Source organism: Phyllobates terribilis, unplaced genomic scaffold (genome assembly GCF_046119375.1).
Source record: "Phyllobates terribilis strain yellow unplaced genomic scaffold, ASM4611937v1 Scaffold_17__1_contigs__length_24005725, whole genome shotgun sequence".
In the NCBI taxonomy this organism is placed as follows: Eukaryota; Metazoa; Chordata; class Amphibia; order Anura; family Dendrobatidae; genus Phyllobates; species Phyllobates terribilis.
The window spans coordinates 7808594-7826188 of NW_027362777.1; positions in this window are offsets into that span (position 1 = coordinate 7808594).

The window sequence follows — 17595 nt, forward strand, 5'->3', positions numbered from 1 at the left end:
GACGTCGCCCGCCGACGAGGCCTGGACCCCCCTATCCAAGGCTCGAGAGACTGCCTCCAACAGACAAGCAGAGAGGAGTTGAGAGACGGTTGCCCCAGGAAAGTCACGCCAGCGGAAGCGGAGGAGCTGCGTACGTACGTGAACAGGGCCGTCACTTCCACTGTTCACCCACGGTACCGGGGACAATTGGGTTTAGATACTCAGGTTGGGAGGGGAACGGTTGGGACTAAAGGAGCACAATGTGATCTAATTGAATTTATGCCGAAGAGACTCACGGCCTAGCGGGAATAACCGGTGACCCCCGCTAGGGCCAAATGTACAGTTAAAGAACTTACGTGGTGTCTCCCATGACTGAGGGCATCACCCTACTTAAGAGACTTCGCCTTACTTAAGAGACTTCACCTTACTTAAGAGACTTCACTGTACAAAAGAGACTGCACCTTACTTAAGAGACTTCACCTTACTTTGAGACGCTTCACCTTACTTTGAGAGACTGCGTCTTATTTTGAGAGATTTTGCCTTTTGCTGATATATTGAATTACTGTTCATTACCCTTGTTACTAATCCCTTGTTCAGAATACCTGTTGCATAAAATTGTTTATTTTCATCTCAGACTGTTCTCGCCTTGTGTCTCTGTGCGTTGCATTCCCGCACCTGCATTACATGATTGTATATGGGGGATAAAGGAAAGTTGTGTGTCAAATATGACTCCAAGACATCAAGCTTGCTGCTTGGGGGTTATGGTGGCGCAACCCAAGAAAATTGAAAAGTCAGGTATAGGTAGGTTAGTAGAGAGAGAAAAAACAAGGAGTTCAGTTTTGGAGAGATTCAGTTTCAGATAGAGGGAAGACATGATGTTAGAGACAGCAGACAGACAATCACTGGTATTTTGTATTAGAGTGGGGGTGATGTCAGGTGAAGAGGTGTATAGTTGGGTGTCATCAGCATTGAGATGGTACTGGAAATCAAATCTGCTGATGGTTTGTCCAATAGGAGCAGTATACAAGGAGAAGAGGAGGGGACCTAGGACTGATCCTTGTGGAACCCCGATAGTAAGAGGAAGATTAGAGGAAGAAGAGCCGGCAAAAGATACCGTGAAGGAGTGGTCAGAGGTAGGAGAAGAACCAGGAGGGAGCGGTGTCCTTGAGGCCTATACAGCGGAGCATAGTGAGGAGGAGCTGATGATCTACAGTGTCAAAAGAGAGATCCAGGAGAAACAGCAGGGAGTAGTGACCATTAGATTTAGCTGTTAGTAGATCATTAGAGACTTTAGTGAGGGCAGTTTCAGTAGAGTGTGAGGAGCAGAAACCGGATTGTAAAGGGTCGAGAAGAGAGTTATCTGAGAGATAGCGGATTAGGCGGGAACGGACCAGGCGTTCCTGGAGTTTAGAGATGAAGGGAAGATTAGAGACCGGTCTGTAGTTAGCAGTGCAGTTCTGGTCCAGGGATGGCTTTTTCAGTAAAAGGGTTATGATGGCATGTTTAAGTGAGGAGGGAAAGATACCTGAAGAAAGAGAGAGGTCAAATATTTTAGTTAGGTGGGTAGTGATGTCAAGGTAAATTATATATATTATAGAAAATCAATTAGTTTATTTTAATAGATTACCTAATCAGTGTGAATTAATATAGAGATGATGGAATAATCTATGTGTATGTATGCAAATGTGTATATGCACATTGATTATGTTAATAGTTAATGATATATAACAGTTTCTGTTCTCAGGCTATGTGCCCACGATGCAGAAATGCTCCGGATTTTTCCTGAGCGTTTCTGCATCTCCCTGGCAGAAAAAATGTATGCGGATTGTACATGCGGATTTTACATGTGGATTGTACATGCGGATTTCCTGCCAGGGACAAGCGGATGTGAAGCTTTCTTCACATGCATTTCCGCATGCGCATTGAAAAGCGCTTTCCAAGCGATTTTAACATCACTTGGAAAGTGCTTGACAACTTGGTCACACTATATAAATCCATGCAAACGGCATGGATTTATATAGTGTGTCCGAAAGAATGTTAAAAAATAAAAAAAAATGTCATACTTACCTTCTGATGGCCCCCGGTGTCTTTATCCGATGCGTCTCAGCTTGCCGGCAGCTCGCGGTACACTGAAGGACCTGCCGTCACATGACTAAATGATGTCAGCGCAGGTCCTTGAGTCCACCGCGATCTGCCGGCAAGCCAAGACAAGCACACCGGGGGCCATCAGAAGGTAAGTATAATATTTATGTTTTATTTTATTCTTTTTTTACAGGTACTATGGTACTTGGGTCCGGAGGAGAGTCTCCTCTTCTCCAGACCCGGGTACCATCCGCACATTGAAACGCATGGAATGCGCATGTACAGATCCAGTGATGCGGATTCCATGCGTTCCAATGCAAGTCAATGGCGGCGAAAACGCAGCGCTTCCGCAAAATAATTGATCGTGCTGCGTTTTTTTCCACAATGATAAGACGCAGCGGAAATTTCTGCAGCATGTGCACAGCACATGCGGATTATCATTGGGGAACATGGCGGAAACGCTTAAAAACGCATCGTGGGCACACAGCATTATTGTAGACATGAACAACTAAATGATTTCCTGGGAATGACGTATGTATGTGCATGGCTGATAACAGAGAGATTCATGCCGAGTTGGCAAAGATGGCGCTGAGAGACGACTTCACCCCTCCCATCAGAATTCCTAAGGTGTTACTGAGGCCAGGAGATACATGGATGAGCAAATTGTAGTGTGCCAAGTTATCAGAAGGAGCAATGAATTTTACTAATCCCACCTAGAAGTAGAATACTATATAACCCCATGTCTACATAATAAAGTATGTCATTTTGCGTGGTTTAGTCTCTGAGTGAAGTTTTTCAACCATATTAGCAAATTTGGTTGATTTGCATTCACTCGGACATCTTTAATTAGGAGGAGAGCAGTTACCTAGTGTATCTTAAATTGGTGAAACCTCCACAGTGATAGCTGGGGAAAGGAACTGAATGAGCTGTGAGGGAATAGGGTCACTGTTGCAGGTTGTAGGGCGGGAAGAAGTGAGGAGTCTGGTCACTTCTTCTTCTGTGACCAGCTCGAAGATGGAAAGTGAACTTGAGGTGCGGGAGAGAAGGGAATCCAGACTCTGAGGGGATTGTGTAAAAATGTCTTGACAGATATGATTGATTTTTTGTAGGAAATAAGTGGCCAGATCGTCAGCGCTTAGGTTGGTGACAGGGGTCTGTACTTTAGAGCTCAGGAGGGAGTGTGTAGCGTCGGCGTCCCTGCCTCCTGCTAGGCAGGGACGCCGTTCCCCTCACCTCTCCGCTCCGTGCCCAACGTCCTCCTCCCGCTCTGCTGGCAGCGCGCGCTGCTTCCCGGTCACTGTGCTTAGGGCGCGCGCGCGCTCCCTCTCTCTTAAAGGGGCCGCGCGCGCCGTCCTAAGGAGTCCCCGGCCAATGGCCGGAGGATCTCACCATATATAAGGCACCTCCTCCAAAATGGAGGTGCCCGAGCAATGTTGTTGCAAAGCCTTTCAACTCTGCTTCAGCCCTCAGGTCCCGTTGCCAGCTTGTTTTCCAGTGCTGTCTACCTGCTTGCAATCCTGCGGTCCGACAGTCTGCCTACCAGCATCTGCCAGTCTGTCTATGGATCAGTCCGCCTGCGGACCAGGAAGCACCTGCCAGATACCTGCCTGATACCTGTCTACCTGCTTGCAATCCTGCGGTCCGACAGTCTGCCTACCAGCACCTGCCAGTCTGTCTATGGATCAGTCCACCTGCAGACCAGGAAGCACCTGCCAGATACCTGCCTGATACCTGCCTGCCTGCCAGCCTGTCCAGAGACTCTTACCCGCTCACCTGGGAGCGCTAACCTGCTACCCGCCTGCTAGCCTACCTGGAGGCTTAGCCGTCACTTGCTGTGACCACCTGCCTGTCCAGAGACTCTTACCCTGCTGTCACTTGCCGTGACCACCTGCCTGTCCAGAGACTCTTATCCTGCTGTCACTTGCTGTGACCACCTGCCTGTCGACTCTTACCCTGCTGTCACTTGCCGTGACCACCCGCCTGTCTAGAGACTCTTATCCTGCTGTCACTTGCCGTGACCACCCGCCTGTCAAGAGACTGTCCCCGTCACTCGCCGTGACCTCCTGCCCTTCTACCCAGAGACTGTCTCTGTCACTTGACGTGACTGCCTGCCCGCTTTCCCTGGGAGCCACCCGCTTCCTTACAAGGACTACTCCTTTGTATAGTAGCTCAGAGGTTCCACCTCCCAGACCAGTTACAGAGTGGAAGGTTTCAAAGAGTCGTTTAGGATTGTTGGCTAGAGATGTGATGAGAGTGGTAAAGTAGACTTGTTTAGCCGGATGGAGAGCAGAATTATAAGTTTTGAGCATGAACTTATAGTGGATGAAGAGAAACCAAAAACAAGAAAAATACCCAAATAATTGAAAGTAAATGTATAGTGGATGTAGTTTTCTGTCAAAAGAGATTTTCTCCACAGATGCTCCACTCACAAAATAAGAATACTTTGTATGTACAATAAGGCAGGTACATAACTCATCATAGCTCAACATTTCCTGCTCATAATAGAATAATGGTATAGATTCAGGGATAGGCATTTTTTCATAATGGTATATGAAAAGTGCTTGGAGAAAACCGCCTCAAGGAGAAGTCTCTCATCCAGCTCCATTTCGCAGAGATCTCTTATTGGCATCCATTCATGATAAAGCATCTGGAAGGCAGTCAAGCATATGAACTCCACCCTAAGCCGAGCAGGGTAGATTATAGAATAGGAAATTTGCTTTTCACAGAGCCTCCTTTTTCTATCCCAGAACTTGACCCTCTTCTTCTGAACTTCTGTTGAAAAGTCAGAATAAATAGATATTTTCCTTCCATCAAGGGTAAGTGAAGAGTGGTCCCTGGCCTTTCGTAGGATAAGGTCTCTCTCTTTAAAATTTTGTAATTTGATGAGTACAGGTCTTGGTGGAGCACCCGGTGGCAAAGGACGTGTAGGAACTCTGTGAGCTCTTTCAATTGCAAAAAATTGAGAGAGAGTGTCTTTGCCGAACATTGTAGTCAGCCAGGATTCAAAAAAAATCAACTGAATTACGACCCTCCGCTTTTTCATGAACCCCGACTAAACGTATGTTATTTCGCCGATGCCTATTCTCTAGGTCATCAACCTTCTTGAGAAGGGCATTGATATTCTGAAGACCTCTCCTGAGATATTTATGTATAGTAGGCATTTGGTCCGCAACAGAACTTACTCTTTCCTCCAACTCATTGACTCGGCTGTTTATTTTCTTCATGTTTTGTCTGATGAGATTAATGTCCTCTCTAAGCCCTCCCATGTGTTTGTTGAGAATTTCTAATGAGAAGCTACAGGATTTTCCAGCAGAGAAAACATCTTGTCGTGTAGGCTCTTGTCCAGAATCATTGACTTCTCCATAGGTGTTGTTAGTGCTCTGCATTTCCTGCACTTCTCTGTTTAACTGTTGCTGTGAGAGTGGTGCCACATTGCCTCCCCTGCACAGTCTCTATATCTCTCTTCCTCTGTGAGCATACCTGATCAGGTTGTAAATCATCTGAACGGTCAGAATCTAAGGTCAGTCTGGCAAATCTCCCCAGCTTTGCTTCAGCAGCCTCAGCATCTCTCACTCTGGCTGGTGTGGGGGAGGAGGCGCCATGTTGGAAGGCCCACTATCTGGACTCTGCTCCTTCTGATGCTTGCTTCTGGTCATGTCTGAGTGCACTTTAAGCTTCTCTGTGTACTTTCCCCCAGCCTTTGGTGTGAAGGAATCAATATTTCACTGCTAATAGGTGGAAATGAAAGGATGCAGAGCAGGAGCAAAGCACAGAGCTTCCATGTGAAGAGGCTGTCAGCAAAAGGTCCTTTTTAAAGGGGAATCTGTAACACTCCCATCACCTGCTCCTGAGCTCACATCAAAGACAGTCTGTATTATATGTATTTTATATGAGCACTGCACTTGGCTTTTTCTGGCAAAGAAGATGACACACCCGATCTGCCGCTCCATTTTACAATAGGAATAAAAGTGCCCTGTCAGGGATAAAAATTCCCCATTCTTCCAATCGGTACAGTCCCAAATGGTCAGACCAATCAATCACTGACCAATAAGATATCACCTCTCCTGTGGATCCTATGGAGTTATCACCTCTCCTGTGGATCCTATGGTCATAACTTGTTTTCACCAACAAAGTCCTTTACTGCAAATTACCGTAATTGTACATGACTCACCCCCTGGGCCGTGGGGCACTAGGATCCGGGCAATAGGGGAACGATGGGAGTAGTAGTGGCAACCCGGTTCCGTGGCTCAGGGTGGTCAGGCCAGTGGTAGTCCGTTATGTGCTTTTGATAATGTCCGACTACGCCACCCGTGGATTGCGGTTATTAGGAACCGCCGCTGCATGCAGACCGCTGGGGCTGATGAGGTGTGCAGCTAGGGTAGTGAGACTCCCCACGGGAAGAGTGCGGCCCCAGGACAGTGTAGTGGATGTTGGGAGTGATGGTAGTGAGAGTCCCAGTGCTGATAGTGCTGGAGGAGCAAGGAGCATGCAGACAACAGGTTGCAGTCCAGGGTCTTTACTAGAACAGGTAAATTGACCCACAAACAGTCCCAGCTAGGAGGGGACCTGGATGTCTGAGAGCAATGGGGAAGTTGGCCCTGGTCAGGGTGAGGGTGTAGGCCTACCGTGCTTTCTGCGCTCCTTCTGGCTATCTCCTCCTTATAGGGTAACAGCCCACGTTTCCGAGCTTTCCGTGAATTCTCGCCTGTATGGCCTGCGACGTGGGTTCCTTTCTGCTCCCAGCCTTGTACGGCTTTACTGGTCCCTTCGGTTGTGGCAGGGCCTCCAGGCTTAGGCCAAGGAATATACAGTCCCTTGCGGACTGGTTATCTGCTGGAGGATGTAGAATCATCCCAGCCTCAGACACCAAAGTCTGGTAAAGTAAGTCTTTTATCTGCCAAGACAGGCTCACTTCGCCTCTTGTCTCTGGCTTGTGGCTCTCCTCCTGCCACACTTCCTCTTAGGTGCAATACAACTGTCTGTCCCTGCTCTGCTCTGGGACAAGTCTCAGTCCTGAGACAGGCCATCAAGTTCTCCCTAACCCTGCTCCCAGCACCAGCTTTTATAGGGGCAGCCTGCTCCCCCTACTGGCCTGAGACAGGAGGTACTGCATGCTAATGTTCCCCTGACTAGAGAACCTCCCCCTTGCTCTCAGACACAGCTTTAATACATTTTGTGGCATCCAGGCCAGGGTGACACATTCCCCCCTAGTGAAATTTAGTACTCCGGGACTAAACAATAAACAAAGACAATATGCATAACCATAAAACATTAATAGACAGACGACGCACAAACTGAGTTCTTAAGGTCACAGTGTGGTCTGTGACCGGGTGTCCATATCACCAATACAACGGGGAGCCTTAACCAGGTGGGGGTCTGTCCTACCCCAAGTCCTTTACAGTCTTAGTTCATTCCTTGGTTAGGCTCCGAACGCAGTCCATGCAAAGTCCCCGTTATAAAAAGTCCATAACCTTTGAGTTCTTACGGTAGCTGCAAGAAACTGAAACATAGAATTACTAATCACGCAGGTAACTTGGCAAACACTTCAACATTTGGCAACAAGGTTATTTACAATTTAGTGCATCCTATATTCTCCAGCGAGCGGGTATCTGCCCCTTTGTGCTCCTGGTTGACCTCCTTAACCCACTGTCTGGTGGTGGACCAACCTGGCTTTCCCCACTAGCGTTAGGGGTACAGCTACCAGCTGGGTGTACAGGTAGGGCAGGCAGCTGTCTGCGGGTCCTTTGGCTTACCACAGGCATGGCAGGCTCACTGTCAGCAGAGGGTTGACTCTCCTGGGCTGCTGGTACAGGCTCTTCTGCCTCTGGAACCGCTTGCTCCTCTTCACCTTCCGGCTCTGGTGTTGGTTGTTGCTGTGCCGGTTGCAGGAAATGCAGGACGGGTACCACTATGGCATCATTTATGCGAGTCCAGGACTGAGGGAACTTTCCGAGAACGGTGCTGATCATTTCTTCCTTGTCCTCTGCGGGTTCAAGGTCACTCTGATCCTCTTCTGCACTACGGAGTTGCTTGGGGCATCGTTTGAGGTGGTCTCTGGAGACGACACTAGTGGTTTCTCCTCCGTCCTTGGTGATTACGCACACCTTTGGGTTGTCGTGGTCAGACTGCAGTACGGTGTAGGGTTCCCTTTCCCACTGGTCGTCCAACTTATGTAGCCTTCTTTTTCGCTTTAGGACTTGCTCACCAGGTTCTAGGGGACCAGCAGGGGCGTGTTGATTGAAGAGTTTTTCTTGCCTCTCTCTCACCTGGGCCAGGCTCTTCTCCACACTCTCCTGTACCTTCTTGTACTGCAGTTGCCTTTCCGTATCCCAGTCCGCATCCGGGGAGGTGTCCTCAGGTATTAGGACTCCCATCTCCAGGTCTACGGGCAGCTTACCTGGTCTAGCTCGCATCAGGTAAGCCGGGGTGCAGTTGGTAGCATTCACCGGGATATGATTGTATAAGTCTATCAGGTCCGGCAGTTTTTCTGGCCACAGGCTGCGTTCCTCCAGGGGCAACGTCTTCAGGAGATCAATAACTATATTGTTCATCTTCTCACACATCCCGTTGGTTTGTGGGTGGTAAGGCGTTGTCCGAATCTTCTTACAGCCATAGAGGTTTCAGAACTCCTGGAAGATTTCAGCCTCGAACGCTGGACCCTGGTCTGTCAGGACCTGTTCCGGATACCCGTGTGGATGGCAGAAGTATTGCTGGAAGGCTCTGGCCGCTGTTTGGGCTGTCAAGTCCTTTACCGGGACCACCACTAGAAAACGGAAATAGTGGTCCACGATTGTCAGGGCATAGATGTATCCTGACCGGCTGGGAGCCAATTTGACATGGTCCAGAGCTACCAGCTCAAGAGGCTGCGTGGTGACGATGGGCCTCAAGGGTGTCTTCTGGCTGGCACGGTCCTTCCTCCTTAGGTGACAAGGGCCACAGTCTCTGCACCATTTTTCTACAGCTCCTCTCATGCCGACCCAAAAGAACCTTCCTCTTAGCAGGAACTCCAGTTTCTTCCAACCGAAGTGTCCCGCTCTGTCATGGTAAGCCCCCAGGACCATAGCTGCATCCCGCCTTGGGACCACGACTTGCCAGGTCAGCTCGTGCGTCCGGTGGTTGACAATCCTTCTGCACAACTTGCGTTCGTAGAGGAACAGCTTGCTCTTCTCTTTCCATAGCTGCTTGGCTTCTTCTGGAGCATCCGGATCTATGCGGGCATCTTCCTGGGTCAGCAGATCTTTCACCAGGCGGATGGCAGGGTCACTATCTTGGGTCTCGGCCCAGCTGTGGTGAGGTAGGGGATTTATCATCACGGTTGTTAGATCCTCCTGCTTCACGCGGTGGGAGTATTGAGCGGCTCCATACCGGTGAAACGCGGGGAGTTCTACCTCCTCCAGCTCTTCTGGGTCTTCATCACCTTCAGGTAAGTGAGGCATCCTCGATAGGGCGTCAGCGTTGGCATTGGTTTTGCCGGCCCGGTACTTGATCACGAAGTCATAGTTGGAGAGACGGGCCATCCACCGCTGTTCTAGGGCACCCAGTCTTGCATTGTCCAGGTGTGTCAACGGGTTGTTGTCCGTGTACATGGTGAACTTTGCGGAGGCCAGGTAATGCTTGAAGCGTTCCGTCACGGCCCACACCACCGCCAAGAATTCTAGCTTGAAGGAGCTGTAATTCTCCGGGTTCCTCTCGGTGGGCCTCAGCTTCCGGCTGGCGTATGCGATCACCCGTTCTCTGCCCTGTTGGTTTTGGGACAGTACGGCTCCCAGTCCCACATTACTGGCGTCTGTGTGGAGAATGAAAGGCTGGTCGTAATCAGGGTAGGCCAGGATCTCATCCCCCGTGCGGCCATCTTTAGCTGGCGGAAGGACTCCTCTTCCGGTTTATCCCACTTGAAGGGTGGCTTTTGACTTCGGGACTTAGACTGTCCGATCAGGAGGTCCTGCATAGGAGCTGCCATCTTAGTGAACCCGGGGATGAACCTTCGGTAGTAGCCTACCAACCCGAGAAACTGTCTCACCTCTTTGATGTTCGAGGGGCTTGGCCAGCTCTTGATTGCCGTGACCTTGTCAGGGTCGGGGGCCACTCCTTCCGCGCTTACCACGTGCCCTAGGTACTGGACCTTTGGTTTCAACAGGTGACACTTCGATGGTTTCACCTTCAGGCCATAGCCTGCCAGGGCTTCGAACACCTCGGCCAGGTGCTTTAGATGGTCCTCGTAGGTCTTCGAATAGACGATCACGTCGTCCAGGTAAAGGAGGACCGTCTCGAAGTTTCGGTGCCCTAGACAGCATTCCATCAGCCTCTGGAAGGTCCCTGGTGCGTTGCAGAGCCCGAAGGGCATACAGTTGAACTCACTCAGTCCCATCGGGGTGGTGAAGGCGGTCTTCTCCTTGTCAGCCTCTGCCACAGGAACCTGCCAGTACCCGCTAGTAAGGTCCAAAGTAGAAAAGAAGTTAGCTGATTTTAGTGCAGCTAAAGACTCCTCTATTCTAGGCAGCGGGTATGCGTCTTTGTGGGTGATACGGTTGATTTGTCTATAGTCTACGCACATTCTCATGGTGCCATCTTTCTTTTTGACCAGAACCAAGGGGGCTGCCCAGGGGCTACAGCTGTCTCTAATGACCCCAGCTTCTTTCATCTCTCTTAGCATGCCCTTTGCGTTCTGATAATGTGCAGGGGGTACAGGTCTGTGTCTTTCTTTTATCGGTGGGTGGCTCCCTGTGGGGATGTGGTGTTCTATCCCCTTTACTCTGCCGAAGTCTAGCGGGTGCTTACTAAAGACTCTCTCGTACTCCTGTACCACCCGGTAGACTCCTTGTTTTTGGTGCAGGGGAGTGGAGTCAGCACCCACATGGAGTTTCTGGCACCAGTCCTCCTTTTGTTTCTGGGAGCCATTACCCTCCGCCTGTGGAGATGGAGGCAAGGGTTCCACGGCCCTGATAGCTTTGTGTTCGACAACAAACAGTTTGGCAAGTGTAGCGTACCTGGGTAAGTGTACCTCCCTCTCCCCAATGTTGAGAATGCGGACGGGCACCCTCCCATGACGGACATCAACCACCCCCCGGGCTGTCAAAATGGTGGGCCTGCTGTCCGAGTACACGGGTTCTACCATGGCTTGGTAGTCTCTACCTCTCAACCCGATTGCAGTCCGACACCAGATCATCATTTCACTTTTGGGAGGCATGGAAATGGGGAATGGGTCACTCAGTCTTACGCTACCGATCTCACCACCAGACAGTTCTACCTGCTGCCGTCTCATCAGGGCTTTTATCTCCTTGTTGAGGACTCTCTGTTGGCTGGAACTAGCATTCACCGCCACCTGTTGTAGAATTACAATTACCTCTGAAAGACAATTTTCAATTACGTTAGTACCCACAGTTATTTTAGGGTGACTTTCACGTAGGTCAATGTCCACAATAATCACTCCCTGTGCCGGCAGTTCAACTTTACCAATTTTAATGGTCATCTCCTTGAACCCCATCTGCGGCACGGGTAAGCCATTACTGGCGATGATGCTCAAGTTACTGTCTGGATACCGTGTGATATCAGCATCAGTCCAATACTGCTTAAAAAGTACATAAGGGATAGTGGTTACTTGCGACCCAGTATCCAGCAAGGCGCTCATGGGGATACCTTCCAGCACCACGGGTAAAACCGGGCGCCCCCCAACGTACTTATTACGCCAATTGTAAGGGCCTGGTGATCTTATGCCTGGGGGTTGGCCCTCAGCCCCAGGTTGGACCCGTTTAAATTACAGTACCTGGAAATGTGTCCGGGCTGGTTGCATCGACGGCAAATGGGCTGTCCATCCTCTGCGTAGCGGTCTGTGGGCCTCCCTCGGAACGACGGGATCCTCCTCTGTCGATGCCACGGGACATCCTCCAGACTTGAAGCCAGCTCGATGGGTCTTGACGGGTCCACTTGCAACGCCTGGACAGTCCTGGTCAACGCCGCGACGCTCCTGGTCAGCTCCTGCACTTGGTGGTGCAGGTCTTTCGACGGGGCTTGGTTCAGGGCCTGTGCATCAGCCCCCACGGGGTCCATAGAGGAGGGCGCCGCCTCCTGGTGGTAGGTGAGAGCAGGGCTCCGGGGGTTTATAGCGCCACTGGTTGCAGATTCACGGAGCACCCTTATGGCTCTATCCTTAAATTGGGCAAAGGTCAGATCAGGGTTCTGAAAGAACATGAGGCGCAGTTGGGCCCTGTGGGCGCTAGATAGCAGACCCTCTATGAATTGCTCTGTCAGTAGTTTATCCGTTTCCTGCACGCTCCCAGGGTCAGTTTGTTGGATGGCCCTTAGGGCTTCCTGCAGATTTAGGGCATAGTCTCTGATGCTGTCCTGTGCCCGCTGCTTACACCCATAGAACTCATTTTAATTTCAGCGGAGGTACGTGTGTCAAAGGTACCCCGCAGCCGGGCCAGAATACCGTTCACTGTCCTTTTCTCCTCAGTGGGCCATAATTTTACCTCCCTTTGGGCTACGCCAGTTAACTGCCCTGTTAGTATGCTGACCTTCTGTTCCTCTGTCAGGGGGTAAACCTGGAACAAACTGTACAGCCTTTCCTTAAAGTCAGTTAGGGCATGGGGCTCCCCTGAGTACTTGGGCAGCCAGGCCGCTCCAGGGATGTAGGGCAGGGAAAAGGGCATCACCGCTGCTGCAGCTGCATTGGTGGTAGTGGGCGCCTCTGTATCCGGCATCTTCCTCCCCCCTAGTTAAGCGTGGCCTACCTTCCAACGATCCTCTTCTGTAGGCCGCGGCTCCGCTGCTGCTGCTCTGGACGAGGACCTTGCATCGCGTTCTGATGACGTCAGCGTCGCTCTCTCTCCCTTCCAGGACCTTGCGCAGCGTCGGTGCGTGGGGCGGAGCTTCTGGTCTCGCGCGCTTTCGGCGTCCGCGCCCCTCTTCTTCCTGCTTGGCGTCCTGAGGATGGCGTCCGATGGCGGGAAGCAGCTGCGGATGGCGGGAAGACGGCAGAAGACGGCGGGAAACGGTCCAAGATGGCGTCTGATGGCGGGAATCGGCTCCAGATGGCGGGAAACGACTCCGGACGGCGGGAAACTTCGCCACAGGTAAGTTACAAAAGTCTTTTTCAGGCACGCAGTACCCGGTGGTTGCGGGCACGAAATCCTGCCGACTACGCCAAAGCTGACTCGCCCCCTGGGCCGTGGGGCACTCGGATCCGGGCAATAGGGGAACGATGGGAGTAGTAGTGGCAACCCGGTTCCATGGCTCAGGGTGGTCAGGCCAGTGGTAGTCCGTTATGTGCTATTGATAATGTCCGACTACGCCACCCGTGGATTGCGGTTATTAGGAACCGCCGCTGCATGCAGACCGCTGGGGCTGATGAGGTGTGCAGCTAGGGTAGTGAGACTCCCCACGGGAAGAGTGCGGCCCCAGGGCAGTGTAGTGGATGTTGGGAGTGATGGTAGTGAGAGTCCCAGTGCTGATAGTGCTGGAGGAGCAAGGAGCACGCAGACAACAGGTTGCAGTCCAGGGTCTTTACTAGAACAGGTAAATTGACCCACAAACAGTCCCAGCTAGGAGGGGACCTGGATGTCTGAGAGCAATGGGGAAATTGGCCCTGGTCAGGGTGAGGGTGTAGGCCTACCGTGCTTTCTGCGCTCCTTCTGGCTATCTCCTCCTTATAGGGTAACAGCCCACGTTTCCGAGCTTTCCGTGTATTCTCGCCTGTATGGCCTGCGACGTGGGTTCCTTTCTGCTCCCAGCCTTGTACGTCTTTACTGGTCCCTTCGGTTGTGGCAGGGCCTCCAGGCTTCTTAGGCCAAGGAATATACAGTCCCTTGCGGACTGGTTATCTGCTGGAGGATGTAGAATCCTCCCAGCCTCAGACACCAAAGTCTGGTAAAGTAAGTCTTTTATCTGCTAAGACAGGCTCACTTCGCCTCTTGTCTCTGGCTTGTGGCTCTCCTCCTGCCACACTTCCTCTTAGGTGCAATACAACTGTCTGTCCCTGCTCTGCTCTGGGACAAGTCTCAGTCCTGAGACAGGCCATCAAGTTCTCCCTAACCCTGCTCCCAGCACCAGCTTTTATAGGGGCAGCCTGCTCCCTCTACTGGCCTGAGACAGGAGGTACTGCATGCTAATGTTCCCCTGACTAGAGAACCTCCCCCTTGCTCTCAGACACAGCTTTAATACATTTTGTGGCATCCAGGCCAGGGTGACACATACATCCCAGTTATGGTATCGCACAGTAAGAGGTGCAGGAGCCTCCTGTATTTTACAGCCGACGCTCCACTATAATCAGGATAATGGCTAACAGGTTTTCATATACAGCTGTAGTGTGGGCCCCTAGAATCAATTCCTATTGGGGCCCCAGACACCCCAGTTTGATCCTGGTTGGGGGTGGGGAGGGTAATTTTGCACCCTGTCATAAAGAAAAATTGTAAAATCCAAAAAGACATCTCTGGAGAGGGGACATATCACCCTCACATTGAACATATAGGATTATAACTAGAAAAGTGAGAAAGAGCTGACACTTCAACCTCTATTGACGTAGGGCCTCCTGCAGTGGCCAGGTAAATTCAACAAAGAATCTGATGAGAACCAGCCAACAAGTCTAGAATTTGCATACTCAGAGGCGGATAAGTACATTTCCGAAGCAAGGGCTTCCTCTTTTCAAAGGACTTGTCTCAGACACTCTGAAGACTGTGGTCAGTGATGAACATTGGGGTTTGCATCGATCCAATATTCATGGGAGATGTATTTTCGACATCGTAGCAAAGGGACGATCATAACGCATTCACTCACATCATTGTAAGGCCAGCCGAACACCCCCAACTTAATATCGTATAGATGGATAATGCTATCCATGCCATGTTTCATCTCTATAGAAAGGTAAAATCATGATAGAAAACATGACCATGATATTTCCCACCCGAGACCTCCATGGGCGAAGATATCCTGAAAGTTGGGGATCTCATAAACTTATAAAAGATCTAGCACACCTATGACAAGTCCTCATATGAGCTCACCAATAGAAAGTATGTGGGTGTGACCGTGATCTTATTAAATCAGAGCTTGGATTTTGGTCATTGGTCAGTCCTGGAAGGTACAGCTTGCTGTAGTTGTATCTGTTTTCCTAAGGAGTTCTTCTAAGGAGTGCTTCCTTGCGCTAAGCTCTGAGCTATTTCTCTGACACAGGTTTAGCACTTTTCTTTTATTATCTTTTTGATTTTATGTTAATGTATATATCATATTGTTTGTATCATCTTTGTGTATTTTTTATACACACTGCCTACTTTTCAAGATTAGATCACTTGTTTTTATTCTGTTATTCCCACACCCTATCATTTCTTTACTTAGAAAATTGGGCGTGAGGAACGATCAACACGCCCATATGATGGCGCGGTCGAGCATGTAAATTGTAACTCCCTATATGTATTTCTATAGCAGAACTAAGAACGTTTGGCGTTCGAAACGTGTAGGTTTCACAGAGGTCTCCACCTTTATTTATTTTATTTTTGCAATGTGTATATCTTTTTAATGGATTAACAATAAAATCATAATTTTATCTGCAATTGGATCTGGAAGCTGGCGCATCACAATGTCGGTGGATATGCACCTTCTCTTTTTGATTGAGGAGAAGGTGACTTCTACAGGGTGAGATAGAAAAATGCAATGGGCCTAAGAACTATCAGGCAGGTAATTGCTTATTACGTGCTTGTTCTACCCTGTGGTGGCTAAGATTGCTCCTGGACCGCTCCTAACAGCGATTCTGCTGCTTCACGTCAACAGAACAGCTCTTCCTCTTCCCGACTGCTCTGTCAAAGAGGCGTGACTGCCAACTTTATGCTGATTGACAGACGGCTCCCTGCAGTTAGGCAGCAGGGAGCCAGCTGTCAATCAGCATGACACCGGCAGTCACACCCCATCAACAGATCAGAGCGGGAGCTGAAAAATCACTGTCAGGAGCGCTCCATGACCACTCTGAACCAGCAAATATCGGCGTCTGGCACAACAGGCACATAGTTAGCAAATACTTGCCTGTTAGTTCTTAGGTCCATGGTAAAAAAAAAAAAAAAAAGTCCCGGACAACCCCTTTTAATATTAAGGAGCAGGAATTCTCCGCATGATGCTATAATCAAGAAAACATGAAATTCTCTCCTGCCCAGTCAGTCTGCCCGATCTGTTACACCATGATTACCAAAACCTCGACTCATTCCACTGCCCACTTGTATTACCACTTACCCGGCTCTGCTTGGCCCCTGTTACCAGGCCATTGGCTTGTGTGACTGCAAGTGCACACTTCTGAACCGGGAGTCCCTGTGGATTTTCACATCCCCTCAATTTGACATATTGAATTTCAGTGACACAGAGGATTGTTCGGCTAGACTGAACAAACTAGCATCTATTTTTGATAATAAACCGTCAGTGGTGACAACAGAATCGGATGAATTTAAAGATCTCATGTTCCAGATGGAAAACAAAATGACCAGAGAACTTAAAGTTTGGTGGGATCTCACAACCTTGGACATATATATAAAAAAGGAAATGATCCCTAGAGGTCTGCGTTTAAAAAAAAGTCGCCACCACTATATACAATGACAGTTTTCAAGAAGATCAGAATGCGATTCTTAGTCAATGTTCACTGAATCTTATTCACCTCATAATCAGACATGAGGAACTGGAACTGACTTAAATTAAATTGGATATTAAAAATATACAATCGTCTTTGGGGAAATATGTGCAACTAAAAGAATTTAATATTTGTAATGACAAACTGAAATCTAATTTGGCCAAGTTGGAGAACACCATTATGGATATAAAAAGATCCAAGTTCAAAAGGGACAGTGAGGACTATGCGCAGAACAAGATTTATAGTTGGAATAAACAATTACCATCCATCTTAAAAAAACGCTCCCAGGTTAGGATGGAGTACCTGTCAGGACCCCACCTCATCACTCAAGACTACACACTCCTGTCCTATGGGGGGCTAGTATGCACTAGTGTGCTGCCCCAGCAGGATAATGGAGATGAGGGAACCAAAGATAGGGGGAACCATGTAGTGGGTGAGGGTGGAGGACGCACTTTTAGGTTACACTTGTAGATACAGTACATATTTAATAGCCAGCCATCTTAAGTTCAAGATTGTTTGATTGTGGTCTTCACAGCTGGCAGTGGCCTTGTGTAGGAGCCTGCAGCGTGCTGGAGATGCACGTTCCTCGTGCTCTGGCCTTGAGACGAGGAGCGGGATAGAGTTAACGGAGGTCTCTACCCGGTCAAGGTCCCTGCTTAAGAAGGCCTGGAGGGGAGCTGAGGAGGAGAGCTCCGCAGGCAAAAGGATCCCAGGGAATACGGACGGATCGGCATATGCCACCTGTACTCTCCATTCTAGCCTAGTCAGAGGGACTCCTGCTGCAAGAGGGGTACCGGCCCCCGATATCTGACTTTGTTACTTCACGTCTCAGTCGGAAAAGCCCGGAGGCTAAGTGGTTCCCGCCGGGTAAAGGACGGAGCGGAGTCGCCACCCGTGCCTTTGTTCTGTGTATAGCCAGAGGGAGACCCAGCCTT